Below are 8164 nucleotides of genomic sequence, written 5' to 3'. Positions count from 1 at the left end.
TCAAAGAAAATAAAAGCACCAAAGCTGAATTTCCTAAAGCACATTTTAGAGCATGATTCATAGGATAGCAATAAAATCAAAAAGCATTTATGAATCATTCAAGCAACCGGAAGCTAGATCTATCAATTTTAAGACACAAAATTAGATCTAGGAAGGAAGAAACTCAATCAAGACAATGACACAAAAATTTGAACGGATCAAACACAACCAATCAAAAGATAAGAGACTTATCTCTTGAAGACCGAGCTCTAAATACCACTTGATGAAGTCTTCAATGGTGAAAACTCCATGATGCTTCACAAGAACTTCTTCTCGGATCCTTGAGATGGATGCAAGGACTTGAAGCAAGGAGAAGAAGCAAGAGTGGCCAAAGGTTCACCTTCCAATTCCGGTTAGAAGGTAGGGGATCCTAACTCTACAAAGAGAGAAGCTCAAGTAGGGTAGAAGAAAGGATCTAGGAGGGACTTTCGGTAGAGAATTTTCACAAGGAGAAATTCTCATATATCGTCCAAAAGTGGCTACACAATCCGGCCAAGGTGAATATATAGGGTAAGTAGTGTGATGAACAAGTTTGGCTTGACCCAAGGTTAAGTTAAACCATGGTATGGTTTAACTTAACCTTAGGCACCAAAATTTGAATGTTTAAATTCAAATTTTGGTGCCAACCGGTCACCACTATGTGCGCCTCTCATTTGGATGTAATTTGGTATCCATTTGAGCATCATTTCGGTCACACCATGTGCATGTGTGCACATGGCCAAAATGCATACTAAATGTCATACTAATTACATGCAAATGAACATGCACATGCTAACATAGATTAACCCTAAATTCACATTGCCATGAAATGAAATTCCTAACCTAGGTGGCCGAAATACAAGGCCTAAAAATGAAATACAAGCCCAAAGGCCCAAACCTATTCTACAACCTACTCTACTTGGGCTTGAGTCAAAGCCCAACTGAAGAGTACTATGGGCTTCTCTTGAGCATGGGCCCATTCTTCATGTATCCTCTTGGCCATAGCCCTAGTAGTTGGGCCTTTGGCCCATGAGCCTCCTCCATCAAAGTGTTTGGCAAACATACATGGAATTTTGTAGACAAAATGAACAACAAGAATTAGACAAAACTTGAGTGGATTCAAAAATCAAAAAGCATGTTCATCATGTTCATATGAGACTCAAGCCTAAAAATGAAAAGGACGGATACCACTTAACAAGGAAACCTAAAGCATTCAAGGAAGGTTCACAAGGAAGCATAAAATGAACCAAAATGCAAAGCAAAACACTTAGATCATATAACAAGGAATGACAAGCAAGGAAGACATGACTTGATCGGAAAGAAGAAAACAAGACTAGAGGTTACCCTTGATGAACCTTGGCTCTAGATACCACATGATGGAGACCTCCCTTCCATGGATGAAGTAGACATCTTTGAAGAGGGTCACCTTGCCCAAATGATCTAAGCACACCAAGGGAGTTTAGTCTTCAAAGGGGAGAGAGAGAGAGAGATGGACATTTATGGTGGAAGGAATTTTAGGCGTGAGGGTAGGGTGCTCTCAAGGCAAGTTGGCTCACTCCAAGATGAAGATGGAGGCCACTCTAGGTTTCCCACTCTCCAAGGGTGGAGATAGGAGAAGGCTAGCCGAATTTAACCTAATGACTAAGGATGGGATGTTGAGGCATAAAATGCTCACTCAATATCAATATAATCCAAAGTGATTACAAGTTGCATAGCCTAGGGTATTTATAGAAGGGAGGGGGTATTTAGGGTTGCATTTGAAAGTGTATGGCTGAAAATGCAATGCCAAATGCACCTCAAATGAAACCTAAATTAACCCTAGATGCTACTTGGTGGCCAAGGATGGAATCTTTGGGTTTGGCTAAGCTACAACTAGGTGCATGATAAAACCATGCAACCTAGGTGCCCTCCACTTGGGCCTAAGCCTTGCCAAGTCCAAAAACAAATCCAATGCTACCAAAAATAGACGTCTGAGCCTTTTCCCTAACCCTAATAAAATACCCTAGCTATAAAATAAAATCCTATAATCTAAGGCATCCCATAATACAAGGGTAAAATGGGAAATACAAGTAAAAATAAATCCTATGACTAAGATACCCCAAAATACAAGGGTAAAATGGGAAATACAAGTAAAATAAATCCGTCTAAGATACCCAAAATACAAGGATAAAAATGGGAAAATTAAAGACAAGGGCAAAATAGGAATAAAAATAAATTCTATGCTAACAAGGCTTAGGAGAATGATCAATATCCTTTAACCACAAGAAGCATGTCTCTAGGAGTGTTAGCTCCCCTATCCTCTTCCAAACTCCTAGCCATGGACCTATTGGTGGGTCCCACATGAAGCTCCAAGAATGGTCCTCCATCATACTATCTATCTGACATACAACTAAGTGAGCTTTTCCAAGGATGTATCCAAGAATGGTCCTCCATCATACTATCTATCTGACATACAACTAAGTGAGCTTTTCCACATGAAGCTCCAAGAATGGTCCCACATGAAGCTCCAAGAATGGTCCTCCATCATACTTTCTTGACCTATTGTTGACAGGAAGAAAATGAGATTACTTAGTCAACCTGTCAACAATCACCCAAATAGAATCATTGTATCCAACTATAAAGTCTATGGTGATGTTATCCCACTTCCATTCTAGTATCCTATCCTACTCTCATACCAGGTATGACCATTGTAGTTTCAACCACAAGGAAAACACAAGGTAAGCTAGTGAAAAGAATTCATCTTATGAACAATGTTATCACAATAATACAACTTACAACAAGACAACAATTTCAATGCAACAACTTAACATCTTACAACATGTACAACATAACAACTTATACATCATATATAATGCATTGTCACACATGTCAACTATGGAGATCTCCTACATCTTATGGTGAATAGTTTAAATGACGTAACCCTACCAAATCACAATGGTTGGTATAATACCAAAAATAATGGCTAGCATAAGGCTAGAGACAACGACTAGCATAAGCTAGATTTATTTCTCAAGTTTCACCACTTAAACAAGAAATTATGATACTATTTTAGGATAGAATAATTTGGGTATAGCCTACCATGGCATTAGTCTACAACGCTAAGCCACATATGGGATTAGTCCATCGACTATCCTCTAAATACCACAACTCTCCAATACTAGGTTAGAGACTAAGTCCTCAACCCAGTACTTTACTTGATTTAGTCATTTTATACACATGTGCCTCGACCTTTCCCACACACAAATACCACATAGAACCTAGAGGACACCACTCAAAAAACTTACCCATCCAAAGGCCAACTTACCTACTAAAGGATTTCAATTGGGCTCTCAAAACATCACAACGTATATCTGCACAATGAGATATTAAGTTCGAAAACATCTTTAACTCTCCTCTGGTTTTTATGTATCGTACTTAAGACATGTATCTAACCCACATATCTATAGGTTATCAACTTAACAACTTTATCAACTTTCAACATTCAACTTATTGACTTTAATAACATCCAACATATATAGTGTTCAACCTTGAACTTTTACAACACATCAGCTTAAAACAACATAAACACCATATATCTCTACAACATAAACAACTTAATAGAACAAAAACATAAATCACTTAAACAACATAAAAAAAACTCATAACTCCACATCTTTCTCAACTTACTACATATCAACTCATATATCTTTTTACATTATCATTCATACAACTATGTCATCATAAATCAATTGCTAAACAACTTAAGAAAATCAACTTTACATCATACCACTCATTCACCATAAATCAACTTTTAATCAGCATTAACTAACAACTTCCCATCATATAGCTCACGCCTAGTGTCACTCACTAGGCACTTGATGTTACTGAGGCAAAGAGCTCATTGTCTCACCCTCGTCCAATGTCTCACCATTCCCATCTAGTGTGATTAAGATAGAAAGTGCCCCTCAGTCTCACGCCTAGTGTGGCAACACCCACTCTTATCCCCAATTAGGTAAAGAGTTTTTTGCTTGACTCACGTCTAACATCACTCCACTAACGTCTGGCGTGATCTCAGACAGAGACCATCCTCTCATCTTACACCCAACATCATTCAACCCACTTCCCACATAATTCTAACTTTAGATAAGTCTCTCTCCTCACTTTCAATGCCACCAATCATACGTCCAACATGAATGAGACAGAGACCTCTCTTTGGAACCACGTCTGATACATTGAAGGTGAGCCTGATGCAATATCAGTTTCTACATTTCTATGGAACCTAATTTCACCAAATCACCTAAAATCACAAAACCCCAGCAACATTCAACCCAATAAACAACATATATGAAACATATATAACTTGATTGATTCAGCAAAAGCAACATGCAACAACTATCAAACAAGAATCAATTCAATCTCTTTTACTTCTCTTCGAGGTCACAAAACCCTCCTGACTTCATCATTTAATCATTCCATATCTTCAACCAATTGATTTCAATCATCACCACCATAGAAATGTACACCCAAATTCAAAATCACAGCTTCCCTTACATCTTATGGAAAATTCGCAGAGAAGAGAAGAAGAGAAACGACTTCGCACACCACTAGCTTGAGGTTTCCGTCACAAAGGTTGGATTTTTCACCACCTCCTAGAATCAATTGAGAAATGGTAGAAAAGGAAAGGTTTAAGTGAAAATGAAGAAAGAAAGAAAGAAAAAAGAAAGAAAGAAAGAAAGAAAGGGAATTCTCTCTCTAGTTTCTCTCTAGGGTTCTTGATTATGAGCTTCTTTTGACAAAATTTTCTTTTATAACTTTCCTAAGTTGACTCCAATAATCTTTGGTCCAACTCTCTAGAAATCAATGTGCCCTCAGGGTCTCCCAACCCTAGAGTACTCAGCAACAATTGTCAAATCAAACAACAGGTTTTTGAGATGACAATATTACAAATAAAATAAAATAAAATAATAATAATAAATTGTCATTTATAAGTTGTCTTTGTAACAACCTAGTAGGTTATTATACTTATTACAATACAACAGCTAAGTATCTTCTAATTTAGTATTCTGATGCAAGCAGTACCTAGATATTCATGAAACAATATACATATAAGAGTAGAAAACATAAAACAATCCCTACTAATACAACTTGGAAACATAACTCCTTTATTGAGATTTCAACAAAATCATGTGCATATATATACAAATTCTAATTCTAGAGAGCAATACCCTAAGTTATTGGTCAAGCATCTAACTAGTTGTGTTAGAATAGCCTCCACCAAACAATGTCATCTCTTGCATGGCCAAAACATTGTACTCACCCTCCAACCTAATTCTAACTTACTCCTATAACAAGTATTCTTGCAATACAACACATGAAAAAGTAAAGGTAAGCTTGTGTAAAAAAAATTTGACACATAATATAAAAAGCAATAAGCTAACTATATAAAAAAATTCACATCAACTACTCATAAACAATCATATGCTCAACTCAAACAACACAAATATTCAAGTCATTGGATTTACTTAACACTTTACAACTCAACATTCAACAACTTAGCAACTTTAACAACTTTACAACTTAGTAAATTTATGCATCGACATACATGTTCATCTAAGAGATCTCTTATGACACAAGTGAGCAGTTTAACTAGCTTAACTCTATCGAACCAACTATATAGAAAGACCCATAATCCTTAGGTCATACAACACAGTTTTGGATACCTATCCAATATCGACGCAAAAATTATTACTTGGATATTGCCACTTAAACTAGGAAAGTCGAGTACCATCATTAGGAATAGTATAGCTTGTGTATGGGTTCACTACGACATTGTCATGCATTAACCAAGTCACATGTGGAATTAGCCAAGTAATTATCTTTTTGATACCATGCACTCTTCTACTAATTAGTCAGGGATTCTAACCCCATCTTCATACCTTAATAAGTCACTTCAACAACAATATGAATCGACCAAACCTCTATAGTGTTTCAACTAAGAACCTAGAAGAGACAACTTCTAAAAAAAATGCCCCACTTCAAAAGGCAACTTACTCACCGAAGTGCTTTCAACTTTGAACTTTTGAAGCACCATAACTCATATACACACAATGGGATATTTCAACTTCTTGAAATAACATATTCTTCTCTAATTCTAGGTTTAACTTCACAACTCAACAACATGCATCATGCATCTTCTCAACATAATCATTTCAAACTTGGAACATCATCTAATTTAACTCGACTTACTTTCAATTCACCATTCTACAACATGATTTATCAATCATAAACAACATAATACAACAAAGCTCCACAATTATTCAACTTACATCTCATGATAGATAAAAGCATAAAATATAATTAAGTTATTAAACAAGACTCTCTTGGGTGAGGGTAATGCCATTGGACGAGTTAAGCACTCTAAAACTCATTGCTAAACGGTGTTACTCTCGCTAAGCAAAGAAAACGTTGTGGCTTTCCTCGCTAAGCAAGATTTGGCTTGCTAGGTAACCAAACTCCTCTAAAGCTTGTTAGGCGACCAAGAGCTTGCTAGCAAACATATCCTTATGTGAATTCTCTCATTGGGAAACCATAACTTGATGCATGACCAAAGCCCCTTGTGGCTTTTCTCACTAGGCACGTTATGTCCCGTCGAGCGAGCTATCATAGAGGCTACTACAAAGTCATTTTTTCCCTAGGTGATAATCACATCAATGAGCGAGAATGTGATTCTAAGTAGAGGATCATCAACTTTGGATGAACATTAGGCAAGTATTCACCCTTGTTGAGCGAAAACAAAGTTTTTCATCAAGGAAACTCAACTTCTCTCATCGAGATCAACCATCATACAATGTAATCGCAACATGAAACTTATAATTCATCATTTATTCACTTCATTCACCTCAAAAATCAAAAGAAAACCAACATGCATCCATCATACAACTCAGTCCAAATGAAAACTCAACACCTCAACAAAACCCCAACATCCATGATCATCATTCACTATATCAGCTCAGTTGCCACCAACGAACAAAACAACACAAACAATCAACATAAGCTACTCAAGAATGATCAAAAATGCAAACTTCCCTTACCACAATTATACAAGAAATCAAGGAGAAGGAAAGAAACTAAGAAACCTTTTTCCCTTCATACGACAACTTCTCATTATCTCATCTCCTTAACTTTAAATCTCTACTCGAACAACACAAACTCTGCTCCAGGAAAGGATCTAGATGCTCCTGTGAAGTCGGGAGAAAAGAAGATTTTTTGGGATCTAAAACTTATCTCTCTAAAGTTGAGGAAAATAAACTTATGAAACTCAAGTTCTCTAAAAAAATCTTATATATTTCTCCTCTACTTGGTCAACTTTAACCTCAACACAAAAACTTTAAACTCTTAAGAATTCCTTATTCTTTAGAGTTTTGAAAACAACACAAACAACATAGCAACACAAAAAAACATATCTATTACACAACATATTGTATATATAAAGCATTTAACACAACACTGTTACAACTTGCTTGGTCAAAATGCCTCCCAATTTCATGTATTATAAAGTTATTTTTGTAATTATATTACAAACATGAAAGGGGCAAGGATGGGGATGGGGACAAGGATAGGAACTCACCATGCATCCACTTTCAACTTTAACGAGAAAATTCTAAATTCAAACCTGAACCCAGTCAACATGAATTTTCTCGTTTAAATCAAGATAGATTGGGACCGACACCTACAAGGTTGTGTTCATTTGCCATATCTACATGCCACCAAGGTGAAAATCGTTGAAGCCAATAGAGCCACCGGTGATGACACTATTGATTGCATTGACTTCTATTCAGTGCCACCTGAAGCTTTGCAACCCAAATTTTGGCAAAAATACAAATAAAAAATAAAACATACAACCGAGAAGTTGAATAGTGTTACCGCTGGTTAACCACCCGAAAGTAAAAAATGTTTTAAAACAGTCACTTGGATAATTAGTTTGGAATATTGCCACACATTGATCAAAAGGTCCAAGAGACATCTTGCGATTTAGCGGCTTCCTACTGCACCTAAGGACCAATTTAGGTGGAGGCTCCTCTAGAACAAACTGTGCAGGTCCCTCCACAAACTCCTCCCTAGAAGTCGCCTGGATTGACGAGTTAATAAATATATAAATTACTAAAAT

Source organism: Cajanus cajan, chromosome 1, assembly GCF_000230855.2.
Source record: "Cajanus cajan strain Asha chromosome 1, NIPB_CcT2T_4, whole genome shotgun sequence".
Taxonomy (NCBI): domain Eukaryota; kingdom Viridiplantae; phylum Streptophyta; class Magnoliopsida; order Fabales; family Fabaceae; genus Cajanus; species Cajanus cajan.
Note: the sequence above shows the minus strand (reverse complement) of the source record.